Here is a 20,438-nt window from a genome sequence, read left to right as displayed (position 1 = left end):
TAACTAGTTTAATTCAACTTTAAAAAATGGCTTTGATTGAAAGAACTGTTCATTCAAAGTATTTATGCAAGTTGAACAAAACTAATTAATTTACCTGTTACCACATAAAGTAATGTATGGTACAGCTTATGTGCCATTTTTACAGTGCATACAAAATAACCTCTTTACATAAATGTTGAATATACAGTACTGAACCAATAATAAAGACCACTCTTTATTTATCTACTTTTTAGACAAAATGGTGATTAAGTACAAGTTATATATTTTCTGATGTTTCTCAGGAGATATAATCCATTTGCATAAGGAAGTGGAAATTCAAAGGAAAGACAAGAGCTTCCAGAACTGAAGTTCAAAAGTTTATTAAAAGATACAGAGCAAATTGGACTCCTAGCAGTCATATCAGCCCTGGTAGGCCACCAAAAAAGCTACTTGGTCTCGTCTGACCATAGAACACGGTCCTGCTGACAGTTCAGGTAACGTGTGGCAATCTGCAAAAAAGTATAGAAGCTGTAATTAAAGAAAAGGATTTAAATTTAAGGAAAGCATGGACACAATATCAAAAAAATTGATTATTAGTTGTTTGGGCTCCTATGTAATTGGCAAGTGGTTGGGATAGTGTAGTGGTTAACACCTCTGCCTTCTACACTGTAGGCTGGGGTTCAATCCCCACCTGGGCAAACACCCTACACTATACCAATAAGTGTCCTTGGGCAAGACTCCTAACACCGCCTTGGCCTGCCTGTGTAAAATGATCAAATTGTAAGTCGCTCTGGATAAGAGCGTCAGCCAAATGCCGTAAATGTAATTTAAATATATGTCTAAGAAACAACAAGTGCAAAAGCAAAAAAAGGGGTTGTAAACTATAATAGTGGGATTGAATAAATATTCAGACCACAGCTGTACAAAACAATGTATTTCCATTTATTGAATGATTATCTAATGCTGGATTATGGAAGGAAAACAGACCTGTTGAAAAACAACAGCGATTGCTGCACTGAAGGTAAATAGAAATGGATGTTCTCTGAGAATAAATTAATGTTGCATTCTTCAAGGATTAGTTGAGATATCCTCCCGAGTGTATTCGTCCTTCACGAGTCAGCCCTGTTCAATACTGAATGCATGCCAAAGCCTTTCTGAGACAAAAAAAAATGTCCAAACATGCATTATAAACACCCATTAAACCTGTTAACACAGCCATGTTAAGGCTGACTTGGCCTGACATTCCACACCAAAAATATTATATTAAACCCTTTCAGCAGCCAAAAAGGAAACTAACCGAGAACCGAAGGTGAGATTAACATAAGTCATAGCCTTATTTATAGACAGGAAAGCATGGTGGGCCAAAATAGAGGATGTTGTGTCAGTGTTAGCAGTTAGACTTCTACAATTCGATTTTAGGAACTGATAATATATGTTGTATGATTTAAAGCAAAGCTGTATCAAATAAACCTATAAAACAGAACCTGGCATGGCTCTTTGCTGATTAGAACAGCAAGAGATGTAGTAACATCCAAAAATGTAATGCATTGAAAATTATTCTGAATAAACATCATTAAAAAGCTTTTTGACTTCAATGAAGAAAAAAAAGCTTTAAGTGATATAGAAACTTTACACTACACTACTTTAAAAATAAAGGTGCTAAAAAGGTAAAATGTCTAGGACAGGGGTTGGCAAAATGCGGCTCTTTTACTGCCCTGTTGTGGCTCCACAGCAGACGTAAGTTTTATAAAAATAAAATAATCCTGCTCTGCAGTAAAATAAAGCTCTGCTGATCGTTCTAACACAGTTTCAATAACAAATGGTCTTAAACACTGGAGTTAATGTGTAACTACTAATTAACTGCTAAGACTGCTGGTCACTCTAGCAATGCAGAAAACCCACTAGCCTAGCTAGCAACTAATGAAAAGGCAAAGAAAAATAATAAATGTGAACAAGGACAATTTGGAAACAAATAGACATTTACATTTATAATCACTCCAGCTGGTTTCCTGACATTAATCTGCAGCGAGTGTTTAGAGAAACACTAAAAGGTCATGAAGCTGATGGAAGCTTCTCATTTACCAGCCTCTTGTCTTAATTTGCACATTTCACCTTAAATGCTGAAGACGTCAGCTACATTGTTAGCTACATTCCGGCACCTTAGGCATCATTTACGGTGCAACTGGAAAATTAGAACAAGAAGCTGGTGAGTGAGAAGCTTCAGCCTCATAAAAAAGTGAACATTGAGACATTTTCCAAGACACTATTCTACTATTGAGGAAAAGTTTCCTGCTGGAGATGCGAGAAAAGCAGCAATGGCTGAGCTAAAGCTTAAAGCAGAGCAAAGTAAGTCATGTTTATATTATATTTTTAGCTATATACTAGTACTTCAGCACATGCTGAGACATATTTACAGCCGCAATGGTAAAACGGACATAAAATGTTGTGGCTCCCAAGGTGGATTGATTTTTGTTGAAATTTGACAAAATGGCTTTGCTTTACATTTATGTTGCCAACCCCTGGTCTAGGAAGATGCCTTAAACTGATACTCTTTAAAAAGATGCCATTGAAGCACCACTTTTAGTTGCCAAACAACCATGTTTGAAAAAGGTGTATATGTGTAAAGAGCCTTTTAAACATTTTAAACAGATATTGTCATTCTTTAAATTTTTAAAAAGGTTCTTAAAGAATAATCGATTGAAAGGTTCTTTAAATATCCAAAAGTGACTCTTTTGGATATCTAAATATACAAAGCCATATATAAAGCAGTTCATGCAAAGAACCCAAACATTTACATTATGTGCAGTTTCTTTAAACCTTACAGGTTCTTCACACTCTGAGGAAACCAAAAGTGGTACTTTAATTGCACTTTGTAGCACCTTTGTTTTTGTACTGTATGTTTAGGTTCTTAAAACTTTAAAACAGTTCTTAATGTTCACATAAAGCACAAAATAGTGCTTTACAGAACAATCAGTTGAAAGGTATTTTGAGGAATCAAAAGTGGTTTTACAATGACATTATTCCACAAAGCACTTCTTGGTTCCATTTGGCAGCTTTAATTTGAAGAGAGTAGTGCTACATTATCAGACCTCAATCATTATTATTATCAGTCTGATAGTGAAATGATCTCTTAATGGTGTTATAAAGTCAAAGTATCAGTTATTATTACATTGCATTACACGATTTAACCAATTTTTTCATTCATTAAGGTTTTATTGTATATTTGAAGTTATGTGCACAAATGTGTTATAGAAATGTATTTTTGGATGTTATTGCATAATTACATTATTGGGTTCTACACATAGGAGATGTTTTGATTCTGTTTTCAGTGGCTACTTCTGACCTCCTGGCTGCTACAGCCTTATCTGTAATCATCTTTTTCTGGTAACAGAAAAAGCTCTGACACTTCCATTACCCCCCCACCCCCAACCTGCACCCCTTTTCCTTGCCTGTTTTTCATGGTGTTACTATGGTAACGGAGTGTTTTGCCTACCACACAGTACCTGAAAATTGTTGGATGTGTGAACATCCAACTGCAAAGGGTTTTAAATTTAGAGCTACTGACAGGTGTCGCCTCAGAGCATCTCATGAATATAAATCAGCTGTACTTTCTTTTATTTTTATATGCCTGAAACCATTATTAGACATGTTTTATAACTATTATATGAAAAAGAAAAAACTAACATCATGCATTATTTGTTTATGTGCTATATAAGACGTTTTGATGTTTTTGATGATCTGGACTTCAGCAGCACATTACATGTACATATACAGCCAAATGAAAGCAGAAAAAGAAGAACCCTGTACAGAAACAAACTTGCTGATAGTGGCCACAAAGATGACCTTTTTTAAATTAACAGCTCATAACTATTGGCCCCCGTGTTATTGGAATGACAAAAATATTTCCCCAATTCCCTGCTTGGCTGTAATTGACTGTAACACTAATCTTTTAGTGAGCGGCCCAATGATCCTAAAGTCAAGTTTTGTTCCACCAGACTTAACAGTAGGTATGAGATGGCTATTATATGCTCGGAAGCAGCGGTTTTGCGGTTCCCAAAGGCATGAAGAGTGATTTAAACTAGTCTCTAAGACATTTTGTCTATTATTGGTAAGTGATTATTCTTGCTGATGGCTAAGGCTTCATTTCACAGCTTTCTTGCTGTCTTGTGGAGTGATGACTGCTGTAGCTCACTCTCAGATATAGTACTGGGCATCTTGGGCATCTGAGAACATGTAAAAAATCCATGTGTACATATACAGATCTAGACAATAAGCATGTATTCATTTAAAAACAACACAAAGATAAACACAAATAAATAATACGTGTGATTTGATTTGTGTGTGCTCTTTTTGCTCTCCTTAAAACTCCTGGATAACGGAAGAAAATGTTTTACTATGAACTGGCAAAGAAAGAATGAGGTGGGTGTTTTCTGTTGAGAGATTTTTTTAAGATAATTTTTTCTGCCGTTTTCTTCAGTTTGATTTTGGATAGGTGGGAGTAAACTTGGCAGAGGAGCACTGCAAAAAATATCTCATTGTGATACTGTTGCAAGAATGTTATAAGATTATTCCTCCTTTATCTGTCCATTTTTACTTGTTTTAAGTGATTTCATCTGGTGAACGTGTCTTATTCCACTGGCAGATTAGTTTACTTGTTTTGAGAAATAATTTTACTCATTTCAAGAAATAATGGACAAAACAGGTAACATCATCTGCCAATGGAAGAAGACACGTATTTAAGATAGAACTACTTAAAAACAAGTAATAATGTCTAGAAATGAGAAAAAATCTCTCACAATATTCTTACAATAGTCTCATAATGAGAAATAGTAGATACAGTACTGTGCGAAAGTTTTAGGCATCTAAGCAAATTTTTAAACAATTTACCTCAGCAGTGAGTTTATCACAAAATACATTAGAATAAAGTCATATTCATAATTCAAATAAACATAAAAACAATAAAAAGTGACAAGAATTTCTTGGGTCCATATTTTTCTTTGACACCTTCACAGCCACCACAGAGACTTGTTAATATCATCAATTACATCATGAGCACAATTTACTGAAGCACTGATTGGTCAAACCAGGAGCTGCTTTTTAACTACATATAATACTGGGCTTCCTCAAGGAGAGGTTTGAAAATGGTTAAACAAACACACTAACATCCAGAAAATCAATATTTATATATATATATATATATATATATATATATATATATATATATGATCACAGTGTTTAACTCTACTTAACAGGCAAAACAGTCTGCAAATATGATCATACCAGCTCATAACGGGAGCATAAAGGGGCCCAGCAATTAGCTAGCTATGGTTATGGATTTAACTTTTACTGCTGAGCATTCAAACTTATACATAGTATATCTGTGACCTACCCATCATAGGATGAATACATGAGTTCTCAAGAATTAGCTACTAGATCTCTAAAAAGTACTTTTTACTCACCATTCAGAGAGCGCTCTCCTGCAAGGGGGCTCTTATTCTTCAAAATCAAACGTGTAGCGCTGAACCAGAGACAGTATAAATGAAGAGACAGGTCACTGGTTAAGATATGAGCCAAACAGTACAAAGTATTTTATCTAATGTTATCCGTAATTTCTTAATTAAGTTAATGTGGCTTTTAGTTCTCATTTTATAGGTTTCACATCATTCAAAGAAATAGCCTGGTCTTTTACGACTGGCAATAACTGCTGGTTTTGTTACTGTGCATCTAAGACTTAGATAAATTTAATGAGCTCTGTTATGATTGGATGCCCTATATTGTGCCTCATTGGCTCAAACTGCTGAAGGCTGAACAGGTAAATATGTTCTCAAGACATGACACATATGATGAATTCAAAATGTTTCTGCAGCTTAGTTTCCATATTTACTGAACAGACTGCAGTTTGAATGGCATGTGGTATTTTTTTACATACCGAATCAAACTCTGTCAAATTCACATTGTCATGAGCGGCTCATGGGAGGCATGCACCCTCCTAAATAAATTACTAAAATGCTGTTTATGTTGTTGTTTGTTGGTTTACATATGTGCAATGTGTTATGTTTAAATGTGTCTGGAGGTGTGGGTGTTTTCTACTAGGGGTTGGTTACCATGATGTGGAAGTCTATGGGTGGTGGTCACCTCCCCTGTGAGCTCAGTGCTTTATATGTGCCATTAAGGTCATTCTTGTTCTACCATTATGGTGGTAAACAGTATCCTTCAGCTCTGAAGCCATGAAAGTAAGTTTGCAGACTTACTTTGCTCTGCTTTAAGCTCCAGCTATACCCACTTTCCTCCCATTTCCGCCAGAAAACTTTTCCTCAGAAGTACCGCAGCTTATTGTAAAAAGTCTCTCAACGTTTGACTGTTTTACGAGGCTGAAGTCACTTCTCATTCATCAGCTTCTTGTTGGAATTTTCCCATTCCACCTTAAATTCTGCCCGAGGTGCCAAATGTAGCTGCTAAGGTGGAACTGGGAAATTCGAAAGAGAACGACTTCATCTTCGCAACTTTATGGTTTCACAGTCTCTCATCGCAGGTTTAACGTTCCAGGAAACCAACTGCGCTGCTTGTAAATCCATTCGTTTTCAAATGTTCATCTTAAATTTCTGCCTTTTCGTAGCTACTAGTCTGCATGTCATTTCTCAGTCATTGAGAACCAGGGCTTTCCTGCTATGCTGCACACTTTGGAGCCAAGATTCAGCGTCCAGTCTCGAAGATATTTTACTGACACAGTGACGCCTGACTCTGTACAATGAGACCAAAACCAAAGTCATAAAATCACTGAATTAAATGAGCAGGACGGCTGTAACGTGTGCTGCAAGGACATTCACTACCACTGGATTTTATGTCACCCTAACAGCGCATTTTATTACAGATAAGTGGCAGCAGCATCTCAATCAAGAGCAGTGAATGAGAGCCTTCTAGATCACTTCCATTTGATTTATTAATAAAAGACATTGGAAGTAAATTCATTATAGATCACTACAAATACTTTGCTTTAAAACTACCGAGTCATCACACAGTGAGAAAATAGAAATCCTATAGAGAAAAAAAAGATGCATCAATAATCGTTTTATGATCACATCACAGCCCTCTGAATCGTAATTGAATCGAATCGTGAGGTGCCTAAAGATTCCCGCCCCTAATATATATATGTATATATATATATATATATATATATATATATATATATATATATATATGTCCATTATATGTACTATTGGGGGAAAAAACAGCTGCCTGATTTTTTTTTCCATTGTTGGGTTCAGATATGTTTGGTAGATGAATATGGCCATCTAACAATGACCCCTTGTGGTTACTTTCCCTGTGTTCTGCAGTCTTAAAGGAATATTCCATCAATTTCAAATGCCATATGCTAAATTACCCCAGAGGGTTTGAAAGAGCCTTGCTGCATTTTTAAGACAGGGCTCAGGGTTATTTGGGAAATTAGCTAAATTAGTTAAATGACTCAAAGCAGCAGGGACTTCCGCAGAGGTTTTAATGCTTAGCAGGTCTGTACTGTAGGCTATGGTGGACTATTTGGTGAAAAATTAGAAGCTCTTGGATGGACAGAGCTGCTTAATCTATTATCTGCTTAATCTATTAATAAAATACTGTAAGTTTTGTTTCCTTAACACTAAAAATACAAGGTAGAGATTTCAATAAACAGGATGCAAAGGCAGAGTTTGGAGATTACTAATGATGGGTTAAGCTGAGTAACATTAATACACAACCCTCTCATAATGCAGGGTGTCGAATCAGGTGAGCTCCTGCTTTGTTGGAATGAAAAGCTGCTCAACCCTTTGCAGATCAGTTTGGACACCCTTGACATAGTTCTATAAAGTAAAGGTTCTATAACAATTAAATGTTCTTCCTGAAATTGTACATTTAAGTCAAGAACCATTCAAGAACCTATTTCTTATTTAGAGTGGAAACAGTAAAAGTGTAGAGTGTCAAATCTAAGATAGCTCCTCTATATTCACTCAACTCTTGTAGTTAACTACAGAATTAAGGCAAATAGATCACTATCAGGACAAATGTCTCATGTACATGTTGTATAAAATAATCATGTTGGTCTTTACACTTGAATCTTTTGGAAGCTTTACTCACACTTTTTTAAACAATGTTTTAAACACTGAATGGGCCAGATGTGAGCTTGTAACTGGAACATCTGGGGATAACCATGCGATTTTTATTTATTTATTTATTTTTGGCTACATGTGATTGAGAATGTACATTTATTAGGATTAGAATGAACTAAGTGAGAACTTCTAAACCAACCTAATGCTTAATGAAGACGGAGCTCAAAGAAGGGGTGGGTTCATCAGCACTGAGTGACAGACTATGAGTCTGTGGTTATTCCAATGGATGTAACATAAGTTAGCATGGAGAAAAAGTCCCCCTAAAAAAATAAAATGAGAGAATGGGATCACATCTGGCCCCACATGACTAGCAACAAAATAGCCTTGTATTTGTGTTTTGATTGCCAGTGTTCATACTAGTTTTAGCACAACTATCGTCTATAGGTGGTCTTTGCCAGGGAAAATGTTAGAGACTTTTCCATTAGCCCCCTTTAACTCATTGAAATGTGCCACCACAGTAGTTGTATGTCCACATGGGTCATAGTAAAATGTATTAGGTTGTGGATTGTGTATCAAATCTAGCCTCTAACTGCAAACACTACCTCACAGGAAGAATTCACAGCTAACAAGACATCACATGGTGTAAGTGTATGCAATTTCAGGATAGATTTGTCTCAGTAGTTTTAAATAAAACATATTGGATCTGTATCTGTTGATACTCAAGGGCCTCTTTTCCATTGCAGAGCCAAATGGTTCCCTAAGCTGCACCAATTCCATCTGTTGTGCTACATTACTCTTGTAAGGAATCTTTGGGTTTGACAACGGCACCATGGGAATTATTATTATTATTATTACTATTATTATTATTATTACATTCTACAGAACATGATACATACACACATACAAACTAGTGAATACAAACATACTAGGGGGCAGTGAGCACACTTGCCCAGAGCAGTGGGCAGCCATATCCACGGCACCCGGGCAGCAGTTGGGGGTTAGGTTCTTTACTCAAGGACACTTCAGTCATGTACTGCCAGCTCAGGGAATCGAGCCGGTGACATTCCAGTCCCAATGCTGGTTCCCTAACCTCCAGCCCAGCTCCTCTCTCCTTGTTAGCGGTTCCATTGAACATTTAGCAAGAAATGCTAGATTAATGGCTTGCCATTTATAGAATGGTGGACTGAAAATTGCTTGAAACGTATTTGTTGTTTCAGCAAGATGCAGTAGCACAGTACAGACATTAATACAGATCCATCAGCAAACAGCTACATCATTGTGTGATCTCACTGAATGGTTCTGTGTCCCTGAGCATGGTTAGCTAGACATGTTGCTAAACCCATGCTGAGTTTCAATATCAGTATCAGTGTTGTGTAAATCCTTTCTAAGGAGTGTAAATCCTTTCTAAATTAACAGAGGGACCAAATAAGCACAGTTTATGCAGTCATAATGCACAAAACTATCTGGACTCATTTACACTCTCACAGATAAAAGTACTAAACTGTCACCGGGGCACGACACCTCTTGTCACTGGGGTGGTATACTTAAGGATACATCTCAGTACCTTTAGTCAGGGAACATAATTGTACCATAATCCACACACACACACACACACACACACACACACACACACACACACACACTCACACACACACACCATCTCCCTCAAGGTCGCGGCGGGTGCTGGAGCCTATCCCAGCTGTCATTGGGCGGAAGGCAGGATACACCCTGGACAGGTCGCCAGTCCATCGCAGGGCAGACAGAAAAACAAACATACACATTCACTCACACACTCACACCCAGGGGCAAATTATCCATGATCCAATTGACCTGACAGTATGTCTTTGGACTGTGGGAGAAAACCCACGCAGACATGGGGAGAACATGCAAACTCCACACAGAAACAATTGAGGCGACAGTGCTACCCACCACACCACTATGCTGCCGTACCATAATCCTTTGATGTTATATTTTCCAAGTTGCACTGACTCCATACACCCCGTCTTGTCTCCAGGCTTTTTATTTTATTGTTCTGTTTTAAAACATTAGGTCATGAAAAGGTACAAATACAGACTTTTCACCTGGGAAAATGTATTTAAGGTACAGAATTGGACCTTAAAACCACTGCTGTACATTTGAGGCTACATTTACATTACATGTACTTTGATGAACAAAAAATGCAGCTGCACAGAACCTTTATTTCTAACAGCACTGTAAATGTTTCATCTGGCAGAACAGCAGCTTATATAAACAGGTTTTCTCTCCAGCAGGATATCTAAAATAATCAAACGGTTATTTCAGGTGGGTCATGGTTCAATACAATGCTTCAAGGATGTGTGACTGCTCTAAATAAATATTAACACTAGACTGGTTGTTTCATTTCTGAATCTCTAAATTGCAGGAAAGAATCTGTGCTCAGCAGCATTAATAAAGAAAGTTCATTTGCTTCATGTTGCTTTTTTTGTAAAATGTCACTAGATGGTGCTGTAATGGCATAAGTGCTGTTTCTTTATTGGTCACTATAAAGAAGTGCAAGTATCTGAAATTGACCTTAATATAGAATGTCAAATGATCAGAAGGAATGACTATGAGTGGAAAAATAGAAGTAAAATCTGAACTCCCTTGTTTTTTAACATGTTTATAAGAATCAAAACACACACACACACACACACACACATACACACACACACACATCTTCTAAGCTGCTTCTCCGTCTGGGTCGCAGGGGGTGCTGGAGCCTATCCTAGGTGTCATTGGGCAAAAGGCAGTAAACATCAACAGTGACACTTTATTTTGAGTGGTCCTTTTTAGACGACAAACACTCATATATATACATGACTATCAGTAACATATCAACAACATATCAGTGCTGTATTGGCAGTGAATACATTCAGTAGATTATCAAAAGACTTTTAATTAACTGTGTCAATAATTTTTTTCATAATCTGCTCGATTCAGTTGTTTTTTCACTTAGTTTGGAGTGTCTAAGTTCATATCTGTAGAGGAACTGAGAGGAACTAAACATGTAACAGGTTTAATGCAGACCATCTCAACATCCTCAGCAACCTGTTACAGAGACACTGACAGCATTTTGTACCTGGAGCTTAAATGGATTACGTTTTGGTTAAGTTAGGGTTAGGATTAGGACCAGGGTGAAAGTTAGGATTAGGTTTTGGGTTAAAGTTAAAGTTAGGGTTAGGATTAGGACCAGGGTGAAAGTTAGGATTAGGTTTTGGGTTAAAGTTAAAGTTAGGGTTAGGATTAGGACCAGGGTGAAAGTTAGGATTAGGTTTTGGGTTAAAGTCAAAGTTAGGGTTAGGATTAGAGCCAGAGTGAGGGTTAGGGTTAGGTTTTGCTAAAACGAAGCACCGTATTAAGTCTATCAAGCCATCAGGTTCTTCAACTCTTCCCATTGGGGCCAGAAGAGAAGAGAAAAGAGTGAAAAGGAGAATCTCTCATGCTAAATAACAGGTCTATTTGATCTATCTGCACATATGGACACCTTCCTGTACATATTGCACTTCTGCACACCTTATCACACATCTTGTTCATCTGGATATTCCACACCTAGATGCTTTATTTCAGTGCCAATATATTTATTCAGTATACTCATTATATGCTGTTATATGCACCTCCTTGTACAGTCATTACTGCACTGCCTTTTTATCTCAGGATTGATCATATTGCATATTTTTGTATATTCCTAGTTGTGTATATGTCTGTAGGTAGGTTGTTTGTATATATTCTTCTTTTTATATTCTAACTATCTGTCTCTAATGTAAATAATGTATCAGTAAATAACAGTACATCTTCAATATATTTACCTCAATGTATTCAGATGCCTCACTACCACTACTTTACTGCTTCTTCTCTAATATTTCACTGACACTCTGTTAAGAGTTTATTAATCATCTACAAAGAGCCACTCAAAATAAACTGTTACTGAATCACCAACAGCTTTATTTCCAAAGGTACTGTGTTGCCATGATTTAGCTGTAAAACACTGCTTACTTTTAGAAACCTGACATCATATGTTCCTCTGGAAATATGAACTCTACAAATGTCAATGGTGTGGGACTGTAATGTCCACTAAGACAGAAACTCCACACTGATGAGGTCCACCCATCCTCAGTGCCCCTCATTTCCACTTCCTCCAGTAAGCACTCCAGGATTGGTTGATTGACATTATTAAATTATTGGAAATCTCTAAAAGCTGAGGATTACAGGTTCTTTCTCCTATATATTTCTCTCACTTACAGCCAAACTGCGCACTAAAATGAGCAGAAATGACTGCTTCTCGACATATCTTAAAATTATTTACACAAATCAGCAGTCATTTGAGCTCATCTACAGGGATATTCATACAGTAAGTGCTTCACCTAACTTATCGCATTTGACATCATCATAATCAAGGTTAACCTGAAAGCTACATCAGATGTGATCCTCACAGTTTCAGGACAATTTCCTTCACATTCAGAGGGTGGTCTCAAGTCAAATCATGGGGACAATTTGGTTAACTTGCTGTCCACAGTATCCACAACACTGTCATTCCAGACAAATTTAATTCATTTGCTGGAGTCACAGAGGACATTGACGTCTTTATTAACAGCCTGGTGAGGAATGGCTGCAACTAAGTGGTCAGTAAGGTTTTGCAACTACTGAGGCCTCAAAAAGAGCACAATGGCCCTTTACCATTCCCAGTAAATACACTTACTGTACTAAACACAGAGCTAATGATATATTGGCTTTCAGTAATAAGATTTTATTGATAATACTATGTCTCTAGATTGACAGCACACTAACTGGTGGAAAAAAAATATTTTGGTGATTTTATTGTTTGTATGATTGTTTGTGTTTTTTTTTTTTTTTTTACATACTTTTGATATATATTTTATACATACTATATAACAATCATTTGAACATGGTAGATGCCACTTACACAATGGAAAAGTTTCAGAAACAATCCAAATATAACAATATATCATGATATATCATGTTGCATTGTTTCTGATTTCAGGTTTTTTTCCTCTGACAATGACAATATGCTAACATCTGCATCAGACACCTATTTCATGTTATTCTCAGAAGCATTCAGAGTAGCCTAAACCCATCATCAAGCAAAAACGCTACTACTTTTTTTTTTTTTTTTTTTTTTTTTTTTTTTAATTGTATATTTATTGGATTTTATAATTAACAGAGGGAAACAACAACAAAACAACAACAAATCAGAAAAAGAGGAGAAAAAGAAGAGAGTAATGTAGAATAAGATAAAATAAAATATAATAAAACAAAAACATATGTTAATCGCCACTATGATATATGCAATTTGACATTATTGCAAAATGTTCAAGAATGAGTGAAAGGGTATGGTAAAAAAGTGTTAGGTAGTAATTACATAGAAATTACAATGCAGGCAGGGGTACAGATGAGGTGCAAGAAGAAAGATCATAAATCCTCCAACACTTTCCAAACTGGTGACCATATTTCAGAGAATTTTTGTTGTCTGTTATGCATTTCAAACGTGAGTTTTTCTAGTGGAAAGACATTCGACAGTTGTGTCAGTCACATCTTGACTGTTGGGACAGTTGGAGTTATCCAGAGCAGTAAAATACATTTCTTTGCTAGGTATGACAGTGAACCCATCAGGTAGGATTGGTTTCCATTTAGCACCCCATTGGGATCATGAGCCAAAAGATACAAACATGGTGACATGTGGAAATGTTTTTCTAACATCTTCTGAATGACCTGATGAACATCTTTCCAGAATACTTGGATTTTAGTGCACTCCCAGAACATGTGCATAAATGTACCTGTATCAGAGTTACACTTAGGACATAGTGGAGATGGGTTTTTACACATCTTATACAGACGTGAAGGTGTTAAATAAGATCTAAAAAAGAATTTGAAATTCTGTTCTTGGATGTTAATGGAAGTGCAACTAGGAAATATTTTCTTATGCATATTATTCCAAGAGTCATCGTCAAATTTAATAGAAAGATCTTTCTCCCAGGCCTGTCTCAATGGATTGTAACATGGCTCAGTGAAAACGCTACTACTTTAATGGATAATGAATAATGAAGTAGAAGTAAACAGACCAGCAATAAACCAACTTGTGTGAAAACAGGAATTTCTTAGTATATTCAGTATCTACCACTTTCCAGATAAGATATACCAAATTATCTCTATTCTTTGTAACATTATTTTCAACAGCTCAGGCATTCAGGAAATGAATAAAATAAAAAAGGTGGGGGGAGGAAAAAGAAATCTCTTGACTGACCACCCCAGAGTCCGGATTTTAACATCACTGATTGTGTTTGGGATATCTTGGATAGTAAGAACCAGAAAATGCAAACAACTTCTAAGACTTAACTTTGGACATTAGATTTATTTGAGAAACTGAAAATAATGGGGGCTCTAATAAAAGGTAAAGAATGGACACATTAAATACTGAAAAAAAAAACTGGCATCTGTGTAATTTTCAGTTAAATATGTTTTCTGTTCATTTTTCCCTGATACTGTAAAATAAATACTTAGTGTGTTTTCACTAGAATTGCATGTTTTCTGAACATGTAAGAAAAATGTTACCAAAAGAACACACTGAGAGAAGCACCAGCCAAATACGAAATACCAAATACCAGCCAAATTTTATTTAAGTACATGAAAGTGAAACTACTTTAACACTAGATCTTATTGTCAATGCACTAGAAATGTTTGTTGCTTGTCCAGTGCAAAGTCTTGTTTGAAACAGACAGTAGTTACTCAGACCATTCTATAAATACCAATGAAAGTACATTGTGTAACCGTCTTCACTGTGGCACTGATCCACTGAATCTCACCTACCTGATTCCTCACTTTCTATACATTCAAAGGAGCTACTCATGATTCAACACCAGCAGGGCTTTTATAATGTAAATATTACCCTAGAAAGAGAAAACAAGCTGCTGTTTAAAGTATGGACAGGCGGTATGGTGAAAACTCAAAAACAGCATTTATCACAATCAACACTTCACAGTACTGTTAATGTTTTATCTTCCTACACTGTGTAACATTCATTCTCACATGAATGCTGAATAAAGCTAAGAATATTAAATAAAGTAATTCAGCATACCCATATGGAAAAACTATATTACAAATGCATTCATTAAATATATCTTTGCAATGTATGTAAAACTGTATTTGTTGGATATATATTTAAAATGCATTTATGTGTATTATAACGTTATTATACTTTTTCAATTGAGTGTAGTTTTAATAAAGGTTACAGAGAGAACTAAATGGTACTGCCTTTGTGTTTTGCATTGTACTTTGCATTAATGTATGGCTGTGCTCACTCAAGAGTTTTTTATTTTTGTATGGCACACTTTTATGTGAAATATTTCCTCACATATTTAAAATACATGTATGTTTAAATATATTTGGTTAATATGGAAATAAATTCTGAAATACATTTTAGTGTTTGTAATGCATTGCAATGTGTTTGAAATGTACAAAATATGTCCATATGGGTAGAGCTGAATGACTGTAGATTGATGAAATAACATTATTTGTGCATATTGCATATGTACAATATATTACAAGACTGACCTTGGTCTATGTTACACAAACAGTGCCTGGTTTAAGTGCTACTATGAAAAATATACATGAATACAAACTAGTATAAAAGATAAAATGTCAAGTATTTTTAGGGACTTTGAAACAGAATTGTATGGGCTTGAAATGTTTATTGAAATTTCCAAACAAGCACTTAAATGTTCATCCTCAAAATTCCACTGATATATTTTTGTTTTATAAGCCCCGTTCAGTTTTAAGTGGGGAGATGGGGTTATGCTAGTTTACCACAGGACATCTGTAATGTTTATGACTGATTCGCACAAGGCATCTCAATATAAACGTCAGAGATGGGGTGGCCATTTATGCACTGCTTTTACTCCAGAAAAGACATTTAATTTAGCAGTTATTTTGTTTATTCTAGCCTTTTTCCTTGATGTCTTAAGTGAAAGCAGTGCTTAGCCTGGGAATTCACAGCAAACAGTCAGTATCACTGCATAAAATCTAAGTTTTTTATGAACTGAATTATCAGGCTCTGCGACAGGTTGAATTTTTTGCTGACCGTTATCCTCTCCTAGACTCATCCCCACTGGCTATGAACTCCACCACAGTGGTGCCATCTACAAACAGCTGGTTCCTTAAAGACACAGTCATTGGTGTAGAGACAGAAGAGAAAGGGTGAGAGCACAACCTTGTGGTACAGTACTGAGAGCTTACTTCCATTGCCTGGTCCCAAATTTTTGGGCATCAAATTTGTATATTTACTAAAATCAATGAAGATATAACATTAAATAGCTCTTTTTTTTATACTGTTTTCAGTAAAATACCAGTAAAAGACAGTTTACAAATCACTGCCATCTGTTTTTATTTGCATTTTATGTACTATCCCAACTTTTTTGGAATTGTGTTTGTATTTATTAAAGATAAATTAACATTTATATTAACAATAACTGGTCAATTTAAACGCATTTGCCAATGAAATGTATGCACTTGCTTATGTTTGTGACTTGAAAATAAGACAGAGGTTGGAAATACTAAACAGAAAAACAATACCAACTTATTTAATGCTCAATGAAACTGGTGATAGTTCAGGTATTTTGAATACGTGATACCACCAGACCAATCATGCATTAAACAAAAGATCTGGAAAATCACACTGTCTGGTTGACAAGTAGTTCAAATTTCTAAATGCATAAATAAAGAACATTGCTGTGGTATTAAAATTTGCTCTCAGAAGCATTCACTGTAAAAAAATGTTTAATATTAATTTTTGGCCTTGTATTTACATCAATAACTGCAATATTTTACCTGTTACTTGTTTGCAGTGCTTGTATAAATGCTCCCCCATTCACAGTCACCGTGACTTCATAACACTATGATGTGTTTCATATTCCTATTTCCTTAAATCAAACAGGGAAACATGCACACATTCGGGTCACCCAAGATCAACTCTGCTTTGGAGCTGGTCAGGAGTGGCTTTTGCAATATTAACAGCCATTTGGCGGATCCAACAGGAGACAAACTGTCACTTCAAACAGCTACTCATGCTTCACACATGAGGGATCAGAAGAGAGGCTGAAGAGTATGAACTGACATCTTCTTCGCCTGCTTTGCCTCTCCTCTTCCCTCATCACACCCACGCTTAATGATGCAACTCTAGGACACAGAGATTCCTACTGCCTTCAATTTCAGAGATTATAGCAGACCCTCTTGTGGGTCAGGCTCAAAGTGCATGTACATACAGCCCATTTGCAGTGAAGGCAATGATGAGACTTACAAGCACAGTATGTTTTTCATGTATTCAGTCATGACTCAGTTTATCACAAAAATTCACTAATACGTCAAGACATCAACTGATTAAGGACACAGTTTCATTAGTACAGTATCATTGTTGATCTATGGCCAACAAAAATAACCAGAATATTTTCTCATCAGATTACTCACATAAATATGCTCTGCTTTCTTCCCACACAAGTCTAAGAAGCTGAATTAAAAATAAGAAACTCAGATAGCTATTTGATGTTTCCCATGGGTTTGGACTGTGAGTAGCCTTGCTTCCAGGCAACTATGCTGAGGCAGACAGCAATACTGCCACAGAAGGGAAATGTGGTTAAAATATTGTCAAAAATATCCAGGGCCACCGCAAGGGATATATAATTATATCACATTGGGCCCCAGCACCTGGCTAGCACAGACACACTGACCCTTAAAATATAACACTGTGCAGACATGCATTCAACATTCTGCCTACAATGGAATTCACTAAGTTGGTTCACATAGGTACATTGTAAAAAACATTCTATTATTAACAATAGGTTAAGAAAGTAACATTGAAAAAAATTGTGTAACATTCTGATAACGTTTTATTGCCACTGTGAGTCACAGGCTCACCCCTGCATAGGGCAGGCTCATTATTTCAAACCTTTATTGAACGGAACCAGTTGCATCTGCAAGCTGCAGAAGAATAGCACTGTAGTGGTGACTGCGTGAGACCATAGGAAAACTGACAGGCAAAGTCAAATATGTAAGATTGAAATGTATTTATTAATATGATTATTACTTTATTAATATTTTACTATAGTTATTTATTCCATTATCGCAGAAGTGTTGGCACTCCTCATTTCATCTGATTTATTCATTCATTATTCATTTTCTCAGGCTGATATTTCACAAGTCTTATATCTCGAATCAGAGTCAAGTCATGAGTCAGTGAACTCTCTTAGTCTGGTGCAACTCAAGTCTGAGTCACCAATTATTTTTCTACATTTCTAAATTATTTTTCTTAACATCTGGTGTTCATTATCCAAATACAGCATTTCCCACACTCAGGTTATAACCTCTGCTAGATGTAGACTACAAATGTTGTAGCAGTACATTGTTGTGAAAGGCTGAATTTACTCTTTATTTTAATCTCTTTATTTACTGGTAAGAAATATTGTCATTATCTACGTCCTCCATATGCTTTTGATTCAGACACAGCTGGACATTGTTTGTAATTACGACTGCTGCCAGTATGTAAAGAAGCTAAATTGGAGTGTTGAAAATAGACCAACTACTGATCAGTAGACTGTCTGATTTGAACCCCTGTTTTTTCACACTCCATTGCAGGTGGCATTCAGTGTGAAGTTGCCTTTTGTCAGTAGGGAGTATGCACTGCTCTTCTATCCTTGACCTCAACTTTTACTCGAAGCCTAGATAACCAAACTGAAACTATCCTATTTTGAACACATTCTGAGAAGAACCAATTCATTGGAAAAGACCATTATTCCTGGGAACATCCAAGGTAAAAGAAAAAGAGTACGACCAACAACAAGATGAATGGACACAATCAGAGGAATCATGAACCAGCCATTCAGAAGCCTGAAGACCCAAACACAGACATGGCATTTTGGAGGAACACTATCCACATTGTGGCATCCATGCAGAGTTCTAAAACTCTGGAAGGCAGGCCAAGTTGTTGGAATGAGAGTCCCTTTGGCAGAGGTCAGGGGAAAGGGTTTAAACTGACTTGGTCAACTGTAAATTCACCCTGTCTATGAACCAACTGATCTCCCTTTCAGTCATAATAACTATGTAACAGACTAGAAAACAGTTTGCTGAAACTAAAAAGTAGCGATTTTACAAGCACTTTGTTTACTTTTTAGATTAAATCCTAAATCTTTAGGAGATGTGGATGAAGTACCATGTGGGCCAGGTGTTGTTTGACTAGCTATTCCTCAAAACTGTCAAGGAGCTGCTGTACTTTCTGGAGTTTGCCAGCTTCTACTTGAGATACGTGATAAACTTTAGTATTGTTACTGCACCTTATTCTATTCTTATTACAAGCTTTCCTGGTTAACTGCTGATCCATATTTTCTCTCATGCCATATCAAATCTTTAATATTACAAAAGTCTACAAAAATCACAATTTTAAAGATAATAGTTATATCTGCCTGTAGTCATTTATACTTCTAGTTAAATGACTGTGTTTCCTTAACCTTAAGTACAGTGCATCAGAAGTATTGAATTCAAGACCTTGAACCCAATTTCCAGTTCTTTTTGTAAATACTGGAAGTTTATTTGGAATGTACGCCATTACGAGAGGGATTTCTCAACTCCAGGCCTGGGGATCCACTGCTCTGTTCAGTTTCAAGTTTTCCCTACCCAAACACACCTGATCAGAGCTGGAGTGGGATTATTTAGACCAGAGTTATATGATGCAGAGCAGCCCATCTTAAACTCTTCTTCTGCTACACACACAGCATTGCTTTTATGTAATATAACATATTCTAAAATCTGTGCACTTTCATCTTCTTCTTGTCTTGCTCGTATTTAACCTTCTTAACCAGCTTTTTCATACCCGCAGTTCTTGCCACTGCTACCTGTCTTCACATAATTTCTGTATGAAAATTGTGAAAACAGTAATAAACTCAGTGGAGCACAGTGTGTTATGTAAGCCAGCACCACATTGCTGCACTTAATTTGATAATCTTTCATGGCTGACATTAGCTTCCTATTGAAATTTCCGTTCCACCTTAAATAGTGCAGCAATTACATGCAAGTGCCCAAACATCATTTAAGGTGGAACAGGAAATAAGTTACTAACTTTAGCTTCAACTGATCTCTATCCACTGTATGAGTTACAACCAGCAAACCTAAGCTGTACCAACTGAGGTAGGGTCTACTGGTTTAACCCTTAAATTACTATATATACACACTTGGATTAATCATTTATAGTTTGTCTGTGTGTTCTTGTGCTTTTATGTGTGAGTTTATTTAGCTCACAGCAACCAGCTCAAAAATCTAGCAGACCATTAGGAATTCTCCACACTCTTCCGGTGACCTAGCACTGTA

The 20,438-nt window shown here is 36.3% G+C and overlaps 1 long non-coding RNA gene across 1 annotated transcript in view; it reads right to left on the bottom strand.

Annotated features, from left to right (window-relative positions):
• Positions 1–380: 380 nt before the first annotated feature.
• LOC108433785 overlaps positions 381–20,438 on the bottom strand; it is a 39,539-nt gene continuing 19,481 nt past the window's right edge. Inside the window, exons 2-3 of the long non-coding RNA XR_005131709.1 lie at positions 5,439–5,497; positions 381–488 (exon numbers count right to left, since the gene is read on the bottom strand). This is a non-coding gene — a long non-coding RNA (uncharacterized LOC108433785). The remainder of the gene's footprint in view (positions 489–5,438; positions 5,498–20,438) is intronic.

Source organism: Pygocentrus nattereri, chromosome 17, assembly GCF_015220715.1.
Source record: "Pygocentrus nattereri isolate fPygNat1 chromosome 17, fPygNat1.pri, whole genome shotgun sequence".
NCBI classification, from domain to species: Eukaryota; Metazoa; Chordata; class Actinopteri; order Characiformes; family Serrasalmidae; genus Pygocentrus; species Pygocentrus nattereri.
The sequence above is the reverse complement of the archived record's forward strand: the minus strand, read 5'-3'. Positions and strand labels throughout refer to the sequence as shown.